General features: G+C 42.1%; 1 long non-coding RNA gene across 1 annotated transcript; it reads left to right on the top strand.

Moving 5' to 3' along the window:
- The first annotated feature begins 534 nt into the window (after window positions 1-534).
- On the top strand, window positions 535-10,323 carry LOC110147581 (uncharacterized). Its single transcript, XR_011488750.1, has 3 exons — window positions 535-568; window positions 1,153-1,210; window positions 10,022-10,323. It is a non-coding gene; the product is annotated as an uncharacterized lncRNA (long non-coding RNA).
- The last annotated feature ends 3,010 nt before the right edge of the window (window positions 10,324-13,333 follow it).

The following is a 13,333-nucleotide window of genomic DNA, read 5'->3' as shown; positions in this document are numbered from 1 at the left end:
GTAGTGTCCTTTGCTGAGTATACAATCCAGTCCTTCCCATCCTGGCTTTGAGAGGATCCTTTGTTGGACATGCAGTTTCTGGCTCTTAGCTTAAAATGGGTCTTCAGGCAAGCCTGGCAGGAAAGCAGAAGCCATCTGCTGAAGACATGACTGCTTGACCTGGTGAAATTATTACAGTAACCAGCAATATCAGAATGAAGAGAAGTAACGTTTCGAGGGGTTTGATACAGAACTACTTCACACATGACCTTTCCCAGAGGCCTGAGCACCATGACATAGCCAGACCTTCTGAGTCACCCTGTAAAGTGTACAAACTCTAAAATGTTTTTTTTTAATAAAACATTTTATTTATACTCCGTACATTTTGCATATACAAAATTAACCTCTAAAAGGTTGAACTTCATTTTTAGATTTTAGAGCTTTTCCTACCCTGCAGGCTGGATAAATGGGTCAGCAGGTCAGTTCTTTAATGTTGCTTTAATAAAAAATGTGGAGCTAATTAAATGTAAAGGATAACGCTATGCCTCTTATTTCTAAGGTCTCTTACATGTGACTGCTATGACGGGTGGTAAGTGAAGGAACAAAAATTTCTGGGGCTTTTGCTTATTCAGGAGGCATCAAAATAGATTGGGTGTAAAACCACATTGAGAGCACTGTTTTTCCCCTGGAGTTTAGTGTCTGATCATAAGAAGGGCAACACCAAAAAGGCTTGTCTGGACAGACTGACCTCTTGGTTGAGGCGGAATCCTGACTTCCTAATCCTAACTTCCTGGGAGGAAGACACAGGCACAAGGTCATGGACAGAGACTGTCCAGGGCATGTAAAGCCAGCCCTTTCAGGATACGGTGCAAAGGGAGTAAGACTATGAAGAAAAGCAAGGATTAAAATTGAGGATCAAAGTGAACCCCTGGGTGGGTCTCAGGGATATGACCACATCTGGTTCGCCCACCTCTAATTGCAGCTCAGGCTCAGGTACACAGAGGACCTCTGAGATGGTGGTGTGTCTACTTCATCCACTGAGACTTAGTAATACACTGGCCCTACTTCCTAGTGTTCTTTTTTTTTTTTTTTAAGTCTTTATTGAATTTGTTACAATGTTGCTTCTGTTGTTTATATTCTGTTTTTTGTTTTTGTTTTTGTTTTTGGCTGGAGGCATGTGGGATCTGACCTCCCCTACCAGCAGTGAAACCCACATCTCCCTCATTGGAAGGTAAAGTCTTTAACCCTGGACAACCAGCGAAGTTCCCCTAGTGCTCTTAATGCCCTACCTTTATGACCTCTCATATACATAGTGTGACATTTATTCTTTCAAGATGAGAAAAACGATTACATATAAAAACTTGAATCACCACAAAATCTATGCAAGCCTAGAATACAGCACTGACACTCACAGCCCCGATTCTCCCTGACACAAATGTCTTGTGCAAATCTGATACAGGAAAAACTCAATTCCAAGATGAGATAAGGAAAAGAAACCAGCAAAGGATTGTTTTGGAGGTCACTACAGGAGAATTCCCCAGGCAAGAATGCTGGAGTGGGTTGCCATTTCCTTCTTCGGGGGATCTTCCTGACTCGGATCAAATTCGTATCTCTTGCATCTCCTGCATTGGCAGGCAGATCCTTTACCACTGAGTCACCCAGGAACCCCCCCAAAAGAAGTCCAGGCAACACAAATGGATGAGGGACAGCTGCCATGAGGCACATCTTGTGTTAAGTGACGGTGACTGATAGAATCCCTTCTGCAAACAGGAGACAAATACAGAGACACAGAGCTGAGGGGAAGATGGCAGGACTTCAGAGATGAACTGTGACCTGGAAGCGCTCAGGGATGGAAAAGCCCAGCTTGGGAGTGATTTCCTCTGAGAGCAGGCAGTGGGAAAAGGAGGAGGGAGTCACTATCTTTTGTGATACAGCCTTAGAGAAATATTTGACTTTTCCAACTATGTGATACGTAACTAAGATTTAAAACATTTACAAAGAGCCTCTTTCCTCACCCGACTCAGTGTCTGAGCCCTCTGGACAGATTGCTTGCAGGAATGATCAGGAGTCTGCCCGCATGTATCCAGGGCCTGGTGGCCTATTCTAGGACTGCTCTACAATGGAGAAGGCCTTCCTTAGGATGAGCTTTTCTCTCCCCCACCTTAATTCCCCACTAGCTAGTCCTAGATCTCTGCTTTTTATGTCTCCATGAACTTCTGGGCTTCCGCTCATGGGCCTCCCACTCATGTTCCCAAGTCACATTAAATCCCCAATCCTTGACCTCTCAGATGCTACACAGCCTTGGACCATAGGCTCATAGTTCCTGACCTCAGAGGCCCTCTGCCTCCTGTCAAAAGCACCCTGGCCGCTCCTTCCCCAGGACCTTTGTAGCCCCACTTCTTCGTGTTCTGCCTCATTGCACATAGACATCTGAGCACTGAATTAGGGATGGGGGTGTGAGGACCTGGACATGATACAGAAACAAGAGTTTAGGGTTGTATGTCATCATCATGGAAACACCTTCTGTGATCTGGGTGCAGCTTCAGAGAGGTGGGACCAGAAACAGACCAGAAGAGGCACCAGTCACCTCCAGTTCACAGTGTTTCTCTTACTGAGCTTCTCTCTCCTAATTTTGCCAGAGCGTTGGGTCCCTGGGAAGCGTCAGATTCCTGGGCCTTAGTGAGCAACTGGGGAGCTCTTGGGTTGAGTGGCTGCCCTCTGTAGTCTTAATGTGTGAGGGATGCAGAACAAGTATCAGATAAGGAGCCCATCGCAGGACACCTACAGCTGACAAAGAAGCATAAACACCAGCTAAAGGAGATAATCAGAAAACCCTCAGGATTACAGATGTGAGTAAGTGGGGTGAGGACTGTCACCACTCAGCAGACCAGAGAGTAGAGAAGCCAGTCTTGGAACAGAAATACAGGAAGAGGGCTAGGCATACTGGAAGACTCCCATGACCCAAGAACTCAACACCTCTGAGTCTGGCTTAGAAGAGGCCTAAGTCCTCAAGCTATGTTGAGGGCAGGGCTTTTAATGAAATAACATGTTAAGAAGGACTGAGTGACTTAAACGCTGTTCTGCTTGAGGATCCATGGCCTGGGCCAGTTTCTTATTGTGCATTGGCAGCCAGTGCCTAGTACCATTTTATTCTTGGAGCTCCACTTTCTTTAAGACATTGAGTGAATCAGCATGAACTGAGCGAGAGTTTAGAAATGTCTGCATAGAAATGTAGCAAGTGCTTGGAAAATGGCCAGATTGTGAATAGAGGGCCAGAGCAACAGAGTAGCCTTTTGAAAATACCACATGGCTGGCCTCCAAGAGGCAACTCCCAAAAGATACGTTCATAAAAATCTCTCCAGAAAAGTCACATCTGAGTCAAGAAGGCTCTTTTGGCCTGTCTCCTGAAACTGGAGAAGTCTTTCACCACCCATTGGGTGATGTCCCAAACTGACTCTCTAGTTTCTAAATGTGTCTGAGAATGAGCCTCAGCCTTGACTAGGAAGTCACCCACAAGTCCTCAAAGTCAAGCCACATACAGAAGGCCACACACAGAACTGAGAGAGTACCTGAAAAACTATGGATAGAGGTTCATGACATTGTACAGGAGGCAGTCCATCCCTAAGAAAAAGAAATGCAAAAAGGCAAAATGGTTGTCTGAGGAGGCCTTACAAATAGCTGAGAAAAGAAGAGACGCTAAAGGCAAAGGAGGAAAGGAAAGATATACCTATCTGAATGCAGAGTTCCAAAGAACAGCAAAGAGAGATAAGAAAGCCCTCCTAAGTGATCAATGTGAAGAAATAGAGGAAAACAATAGAATGGAAAGACTAGAGATCTCTTCAGGAAAATTAGAGATACCAAAGGAACATTTCATGCAAAGATGGACACAATAAAGGACAGAAATGGTAGGGACCTAACAGAAGCAGAAAATATTAAGAAGAGGTGGCAAAAATACACAGAAAAACAATACAAAAAAGATCTTCAATGACCCAGATAACCACAATGGTGTGATCACTCACCTAGAGCCAGGCATCCTGGAGTCCAAAGTCAAGTAGGCCTTAGGAAGCATCACTACAAACAAAGATAGTGGAGGTGATGGAATTCCAGCTGCGCTATTTTAAATCCTAAAATATGCTGTGAAATCCTTAAAAATGCTGTGAAAGTGCTGCACTCAACATGCCAGCAAATTTTGAAAACTCAGCAATGGCCACAGGACTAGAAAAGGTCAGTTTTCATTCCAATTCCAAAGAAAGGCAATGCCAAAGATGTTCAAACTACCGCACAATTGCACTTACCTCACGTTAACAAAGTAATGCTCAAAATTGTCCAAATGAAGCTTTAACAGTATGTGAACTGTGAACTTCCAGATGTTCAAGCTGGATTTAGAAAAGGCAGAGGAAGCAGAGATCAAATTGTCAACATCCACTGAATCATAGAAAAAGCAAGAGAATTCCAGAAAAACATCTACTTCTGCTTTATTGATTATGCCAAAGCCTTTGACAGTATGGATCACAATAAACTGGAAAATTCTTCAAGAGATGGGAATACCAGACCACCTGACCTGCCTTCTGAGAAAACTGTATGCAGGTCAAGAACAAACAGTTAGAACTGGACATGGAACAACAGACTGGTTCCAAATTGGGAAAGGAGTACATCAAGGCTGTATTTTGTCACCCTGCTTATTTAACTTCTATGCAGAGTACATTATGTGAAGTGCCAGGCTGAATGAAGCACAAGCTGGAATCAAGATTTCCAGGAGAAACATCAATAACCTCAGATATGTAGATGACAGAAAGCAAAGAAGAACTAAAGAGCCTCTTGATGAAAATGAAAGAGAGTGAAAAAGCTGGCTTAAAACTCAACATTCAGAACACAAAGATCATGGCATCTGGTCCCATCACTTCATGGCAAATAGATGGAGAAACAGTGGAAATAGTGAGAGACTGTTTTTTGGGCTCCAAAATCACTGCAGATGGTGACTGCAGCCATGAAATTAAGACATTCACTCCTTGGAAGAAAAGCTATGACAAACCTAGATAGCATATTAAAACACAGAGACATTACTTTGCTGACAAAGGTCTGTCTAGTCAAGGCTATGGTTTTTCCAGTAGTCATGTATGGATGTGAGAGTTGGACCATAAAGAAAGCTGAGCACCGAAGAATTGATGCTTTTGAACTGTGGTATTGGAGAAGACTCTTGAGAGTCCCTTGTACTGGAAGGAGATCAAACCAGTCCATCCTAAAGAATATTTATTGGAAGGACTGATGCTGAAGCTGAAGCTTCAATACTTTGGGCACCTCCTGTGAAGAACTGACTCACTGGAAAAGACCCTGATGCTGGCAAAGATTGAAAGCAGGAGGAGAAGGGGACAACAGAGGAAGAGATGTTTGGATGACATCACCGACTCAATGGACATGAGTTTGAGCAACCTCTGGGAGTTGGTGATGGACAGGGAAGCCTAGCATGTTGCAGCCCATGGGGTCGCAAAGAGTCCGACACGACTGAGTGACTGAAATGAACTGAACATACAGAAGGCCCAGGGCTGCACTCACTGGGTCTCTGGAGGGGCCGGCAGCCTGCAGAGGCAGCTGGGGTAGGGGCAGCAGGAAGCACAATGCTGGGATGTGCAGCAGTCAAGGCCTGAGATTTGCAGAAAGGAAGAGAGGAATGCAAGGCACAAGAAAATGCAGAGACAGGAACAAGCAAAACCCATCAGAGCAAATAAAAGCATACAAGGAGGGACTTCCCTGGCAGTCCAGATTTCACTTTTCGATGAAGGCAGTACAGGTTTGATCCCTAAATGGTGCTAAGATCTCATATACCTCTCAGGTGAAAAAAACAAAACATGAAACAGAGCAATATTGTAACAAATTCAATAAAGACTTTGCAAATTGTCCATATTAAAAAAAAATCTTTAAAAACAACCACAGCGACAACAACACACATGGAGAGGAGTCAAGAACTGCAGGAAAAATGACAGAAAACCATGGACCCATCTGGAATGCAGGCAGGCATCCTTGGTACCCAAGAGCCCCAGAATACCTCACTCCCTCCGCTTAGTGGCCACACAGAAAACTCTGGGGTGCTCAAAGCGGCCCTTTGGTGGGAGCTGAAAATCTTTGTGGCTGGCCTTCCACTGAGCAGGAACCTGGCAGGCAGTGGGCTAGGGAGCAGATGGTACTTATTTGGAGACTGCCTCACTTTCACAAACCTAATAACACACTTCTTTTGCTTTATACCTCGCTAATGACCTATATGCTGTAAACGTCTTTGTTTGACACCTAATTTTTCTTGACAAGTGGTGCCAAAATGTTACAGTGCTATTTGACTATCCCATAGGAGTGTTTTGGTTAAAAAAGCAGACCATCGAGTGGTTCCCAGTGACTGGTATTGGATTGTGGCACAGAAGCTGCCTTCTTCTTCTTTTTTTTTTTGACTGTGCCTCAAGTCTTGTGAGATCTTAATTCCCTGACCAAGGATTGGATCTGGGCCCTTAGTAGTGCAAGTACTGAGTCTTAACCACTGGGCCACCAGGGAAGTCCCATGAAAGCCCTCTTGTTCATCCCCACAAATTGGTTGGGAACATGTGGCTTGCTTCCAGGATTATTCCTGACATTGCTCAGTGACCATTTTAGTCCATCAGTTGCTCCTCTAGGAAAAAAGATTAGATAACTTAATTCAAGTAGGGAAAAAAACTGGACCTCGAGTTACAAACAGGAACCCCAAACACCCAAGGGGAATTCTGGATTGCTTTCTTCTTTCCTCGGTCTTCTTGATTTCATGCTTTACAACAGTCCCAGAAAATGGGGGACTGCCATGTGCTATGACTCAGAAACCAGCAGGCAACTCAGACCAAGCACTACAGTGCTGTAGATCTCATTATAGAGGTTTCTGAATTGGGTGGGGACCACACCACCCTTGAGGCAGGTGTGGACATAACATTTAAAGGAGTGCCCCAGATGCCTGTAATCCAGATAATATTTTAATGTAGTCTTTTTAGAAATAAAAATTAATGCAAAAATTTCACAATGAATAAAATATCAACATTTGAAATAAAGAAGGATCAGTCCCATGCTAAGCCAAATTGGAATTTGAAGCTAAAGAAACAACCAGTAATGTTGATTTTATTTTTATTTAAAATGTTGATATTTTTCTCATCATGATTTTTTTTTTTTTTGCATTGGTTTGTCACATTCACCTTACTCTAGTTCTGCATAAAATTGGACAGGGGATGGTTCAAAACAGAGTGTCCTTAGCTGTACCAGTGATCTCTCAAGGGGACGATGTGATATTTGGGAGGAAAAGGCAGTACTTACATTCCTGTGCACCCATCTGGTATTTTTAATATTAATATTACTAAAAAGATGCAGGGGGAAAAAAAAGAAGGCAGATATGAAGGAGGAGGAGGCAGAGGAGGATGAGAAAATTTCAGCATTGGGTGATTTTAGGCAACTTCCACTTTTTTCTACTGCTTAACTTTTTCATTTTTACTAATTTTCTACAATCAACAGTAATACATAATAGAGATTAAAAAATGAAAATAGAAACAAAAATAGTCAAGGGCAGATAATTCACAGAACCAGAAACGTACTTTTAGCTTTCAGGTTCAACTTCTTGAGTTGTTACGTGAAAACCAAAATCCTGTTACTCTTTTTCAGTTCTCATAGAAACAGATTAAAAACTCTAGGATATGAAATAGAGAGGGACTTCCAGGGTGGTTCAGTGGCTAAGACTCTGCTTTCCCAATGCAGGGGGCCTGGGTTTGTTTCTTGGTCAGGGAACTAGATCCCACATGCTGCAACTAAGACCTGGTGCAGCCAAGTAAGTAAGTATTTAAAAAAAAAAAAAAGAGAGTGAGAGAGGGAGATAGCTGATAGACAGATAGAAATGAGAGAAAAGAATAAAAAGAGAGATTGGAACTTCCCTGGCGGTCCGGTGAAGACTCCACATTCCCATCACAGTAAATGTTGGTTTGATCCCTTGTTGAGGAACTAAGAACCTGCGTGCTTCAAGGCGTAGACAAAAAGAAAATAAAAAGAGAGGTAATAACATTGACATAATTCACAGGCAATGTGGCCATCTATTAAGAATACTCTCCAAATCAAACAGTCATTTCTGTGTTTTGTCCCAAGCATCATGAATCTCCTCCTTAATCTGGGTGTCTTCTCCCTGTGGACATGACTTTAGGAAAGGAGGCAGAAAATGCCAGGCAATGGTAGTTCCCACAGTAGGAGTGCTAGTTTCTGCCTCTGGCATCCTAGGGGTAGCATGAGAGGAGAAAAGACTTGGGATTTACCCTACCTGCAAAAGTAAATTTTACTATTTTTACCATGTTTAATACTTTTTCTGGGCTTCCCAGGTGGTGCTAGTGGTAAAGAATCCAGTTGCCAATGCAGGAGACTTAAGAGATCCCTGGGTCGGGAAGACCTCCTGGAAGAGGGCATGGCAACCCATTCCAGTATTCTTCCCTGCAGAATTCCATGGACAGAGGAACCTGGAGGGTACAGTCCATGGGCTCGCAAAGAGTCAGACACAACTAAAGCGACTTAGCACGCAAACAATGTCCTTTCTACCAGTTCAAAAATAGCTCACTCTCTCTCTCCACACACACACACACACACACACACACACACACACTACCTTGACCAAAGTAGTGTAAACTGGAATTAGAAAAGTATTTACTAAGTGACATTTCATGTTGTGGGCCATTAACTGTCTCTTAGGTTTTACATCGGAAAGAAAGGTAGGACTTCCTTGGTGGTCCAGTGGTTAAGAATTCACCTTCAAGTGTAGGTGATGGGTTTGATCCCTGGTCTGGGAAGATTCCATGTGCTTCTGAGCAACTAAGCCCATGTACCACAGCTACTGAACCCATATTCTGCAACAAGAGAAGCCACCACAGTGAGAAACTCATGCACGGCAGTGAACAGTAGCACTGGCTTGCCACAACCAAGATCCAGCACGGCCAAAAATGAATGAATAGAGAAATAAAATTAATTTTAAAAGTAGAGTATATATATAAGCAAAGATAGGTAATTGTATAATTGAGTGTCCATCCCAGAGGAGAAAAAATCAAGTGTTTAAATGGTTGACTCTCCATATCCTTGGGTCCTGAATCAGCAGGTTCAGCCAATCGTAATAAATTGGGTGAATCCTCAGAGGCAGAGCTCTTAGAGACAACCAGCTGGCTTACTGTGTCATTTTATAAAAGGGACTTGAGCCGCCACACATTTTGTTATTTGTGGGGTCCTGGGATCGATCCATCGAGGATATCAGGAGACTACTGTTTTAAATAAGAAACAAAGCCAAAAGCCAACAACAGTCAAAGAAAACTCCAATTTACCTACTCTGGAGTCACTTTCAGGATTTTTTTTGTTGTAACTGGAAATTCAAAGATCCTGGTGATTGTTTCCAGGAACTGAGCCCAGAGAAAGTGAAGGCATTGATACTTAAAGAAATGTTTACATCTTTAGGAATATATTTCCTTTGATAGGCACTTCTTGCCTTTCTAGGAGGAATTAGAGATAAACTGATGGGACACCAAAAGCTAAGCACTTAGTCTGATGCCTGACACAGGCTGAGATTTCAGTTCTCACAAACTCAGATAGTACAAGCAGCCATGGGTTCACAGGGCCAGCCTCTCCAGTACACAAGGATGGGAAACCAAGATGGTGCCAGGCAGCCACTGGACTTTAATATTTCAGAGGCTTTCCTGGCGGCTCAGTGGTAAAGAATCGGCCTGCTAATGCAGGAGACACGGGTTCAATCCCTAATCCAGGAAGATCCCACATGTCTCAGAACCACTTAAGCCCATGTGCCACAACAGTTGAGCCTGCCTGTGCTCTAGAACCCGTTAGCTGCAACTACTGAAGCCCCCATGTACCCTAGAGCCTGGATTCTGCAACAAGAAAAGCCCATGGACCACAAGAGAGTAGCCCCAGATCACCACAACTAGAAAAAAAGCCTGTGCAGCAGCAAAGATCCAGCACAGCCAAAAATAAATAAATAAAATTAAAAAAAATTTCTCATTGCATCCTTTAGGTAAGCAAACCAACATGTGGAAGACTCCCCTGTTGCCAGGAAACAAATGTAACAAAGAAGCCAAGTCATTAACAAGCTAATTTATAATATAAACCTAATCATTTGAGTAAATAAAATTGAATGTTTATCTCTCAGGCCAAATATAGATCAAGAAGCACAATTGTTGAAGAATTATTAAGTAAGAGACAAGTTTCATATAAAAGGAAAAAAGAAATCTGGAAATGTCCTAACAGATTAGTTCTTGTAAAAGATTGGTTCTCAAGTAAAAATTATAGGAAGAACAAGACTTAGGTAGAAAGTCTTTTCTGTGTCAAATCTGTTGAAAATGACTTTCTACTTAAATCACCTGGAGGGTTTTTTTTTTTTTTTTTTTTGGCATCACTTTATTATTATTATTTGGCAACACAGCGTTTGGGATCTTAGTTCCCCCAAGTAGAGATTGAACCCATGCCCTCAGCAGAAAAAGCACAGAGTCGTAACCACTAGACTGCCAAGGAATCTCACTTGGAGAGATTTTTTTTTTCCATTTATTTTTATTAGTTGGTGGCTAATTACTTTACAATATTGTAGTGGTTTTTGTCATACATTGACATGAATCAGTCATGGATTTACATGTATTCTCCATCCCGATCCCCCCTCCCACCTCCTCTCCACCCGATCCCTCTGGGTCTTCCCAGTGCACCAGGCCCGAGCACTTGTCTCATGTACCCAACCTGGGCTGGTTATCTGTTTCACCCTAGATAATATACATGTTTCCAAAACATCCCACCCTCGCCTTCTCCCACAGAGTCCAAAAGTCTGTTCTGTACATCTGTGTCTCTTTTTCTGATTTGCATATAGGGTTATCATCGCCATCTTTCTAAATTCCATATATATGTGTTAGTATACTGTATTGGTCTTTATCTTTCTGGCTTACTTCACTCTGTATGATGGGCTCCAGTTTTCATCCATCTCATTAGAACTGATTCAAGTGAATTCCTTTTAATGGCTGAGTAATATTCCATGGTGTATATGTACCACAGCTTCCTTATCCACTCGTCTGCTGATGGGCGTCTAGGTTGCTTCCATCTCCTGGCTATTATAAACAGTGCTGCGATGAACATTGGGGTGCACGTGTCTCTTTCAGATCTGGTTTCCTTGGTGTGTATGCCCAGAAGTGGGATTGCTGGGTCATATGGCAGTTCTATTTCCAGCTTTTTAAGAAATCTCCACACTGTTCTCCATAACGGCTGTACTAGTTTGCATTCCCACCAACAGTGTAAGAGGGTTCCCTTTTCTCCACACCCTCTCCAGCATTTATTGCTGGTAGACTTTTGGATAGCAACCATTCTGACTGGCGTGTAATGGTACCTCGTTGTGGTTTTGATTTGCATTTCTCTGATAATGAGTGATGTTGAGCATCTTTTCATGTGTTTATTAGCCATCTGTATGTCTTCTTTGGAGAAATGTCTGTTTAGTTCTTTGGCCCATTTTTTGATTGGGTCATTAATTTTTCTGGAGTTGAGCTGGAGGAGTTGCTTGTATATTTTTGAGATTAATCCTTTGTCTGTTGCTTCGTTTGCTATTATTTTCTCCCAATCTGAGGGCTGTCTTTTCACCTTGCTTATAGTCTCCTTTGTTGTGCAAAAGCTTTTAAGTTTCATTAGGTCCCATTTGTTTATTTTTGCTTTTATTTCCGATATTCTGGGAAGTGGGTCATAGAGGATCCTGCTGTGATTTATGTCGGAGAGTGTTTTGCCTGTGTTCTCCTCTAGGAGTTTTATAATTTCTGGTCTTACATTTAGATCTTTAATTCATTTTGAGTTTATTTTTGTGTATGGTGTTAGAAAGTGTTCTAGTTTCATTCTTTTACAAGTGGTTGACCAGTTTTCCCAGCACCACTTGTTAAAGAGGTTGTCTTTTTTCCATTGTGTATTCTTGCCTCCTTTGTCGAAGATAAGGTGTTCATAGGTTCATGGATTTATCTCTGGGCTTTCTATTCTGTTCCATTGATCTATATTTCTGTCTTTGTGCCAGTACCATATTGTCTTGATGACTGTGGCTTTGTAGTATAGTCTGAAGTCAGGCAGGTTGATTCCTCCAGTTGCATTCTTCTTTCTCAAGATTACTTTGGCTATTTGAGGTTTTTTGTATTTCCATACAAATTGTGAAATTATTTGTTCTAGTTCTGTGAAAAATACCATTGGTAGCTTGAATCTATAGATTGCTCTGGGTAGTATAGTCATTTTGACAATATTGATTCTTCCAATCCATGAACACGGTATATTTCACCATCTGTTTGTGTCCTCTTTTATTTCTTTCATCAGTGTTTTATAGTTTTCTATGTATAGGTCTTTTGTTTCTTTAGGTAGATATACTCCTAAGTATTTTATTCTTTTTGTTGCAATGGTGAATGGTATTGTTTCCTTAATTTCTCTTTCTGTTTTCTCATTGTTAGTGTATAGGAATGCAAGGGATTTCTGTGTGTTAATTTTATATCCTGCAACTTTATTATATTCGTTGATTAGCTCTAGTAATTTTCTGGTAGAGTAGGGTTTTCTATGTAGAGGATCATGTCATCTGCAAACAGTGAGAGTTTCACTTCTTCTTTTCCTATCTGGATTCCTTTTACTTCTTTTTCTGCTCTGATTGCTATGCCCAAAACCTGGAGAGATTTTTTTAAACATACAGATACTCAGGGTCTCATCTGGAAATACCTAGTGCAAGGGAGCTAGGACTGGTCTGAGAAATTGATGCTTTTAAGAGTCTTGGAGGGACTTCTCTGGTGGTGCAGTGGTTAAGAATCCACCTGCCAATGCAGGGGACACAGGTTGGATCCCTGGTCTGGGAGGATTCCATGTGCCACAATTACTGAAACCTGTGCACCTAGAGCCCGTGCTCCATAACAAGAGAAGCTAGAAGCCTGTGCACCGCAATGAAGAGTAGCCCTCACTCACTGCAACTAGCCATGCACAGCAACAAAGACACAGCATAGTAAAAAAAAAAAAAAAAGAAAAGCAAAAAACAGTGTCTTGGAGTCTTTCCATTTAATAATAGTGACTCTCAGTTGGCATTTCCTTCTCTTTTCAAAACCAGATAAGAACAAATATGGTCTTCAACTAAACTAGGGAGAGCTGAAATGCCAAACCAATCAAGTAGAAGAGGAGCCATCCACAGGGCCAGAAGAGGGAGGTTGCAGAATGGGCTGCAGAAGGAGTGGACATCCTGCAGTCCAAAATGCAGACACCTCTCTTGTGAGATCAGGAATGAAATGCAACCAGCTTCTCTACAGGGAAAAAAATGAATGAGTATGAATAAGGAACCACATACTGG

This window comes from Odocoileus virginianus, chromosome 7, assembly GCF_023699985.2.
Source record: "Odocoileus virginianus isolate 20LAN1187 ecotype Illinois chromosome 7, Ovbor_1.2, whole genome shotgun sequence".
Lineage (NCBI taxonomy): Eukaryota > Metazoa > Chordata > Mammalia > Artiodactyla > Cervidae > Odocoileus > Odocoileus virginianus.
This window is presented reverse-complemented; position numbering and strand designations above follow the sequence as displayed.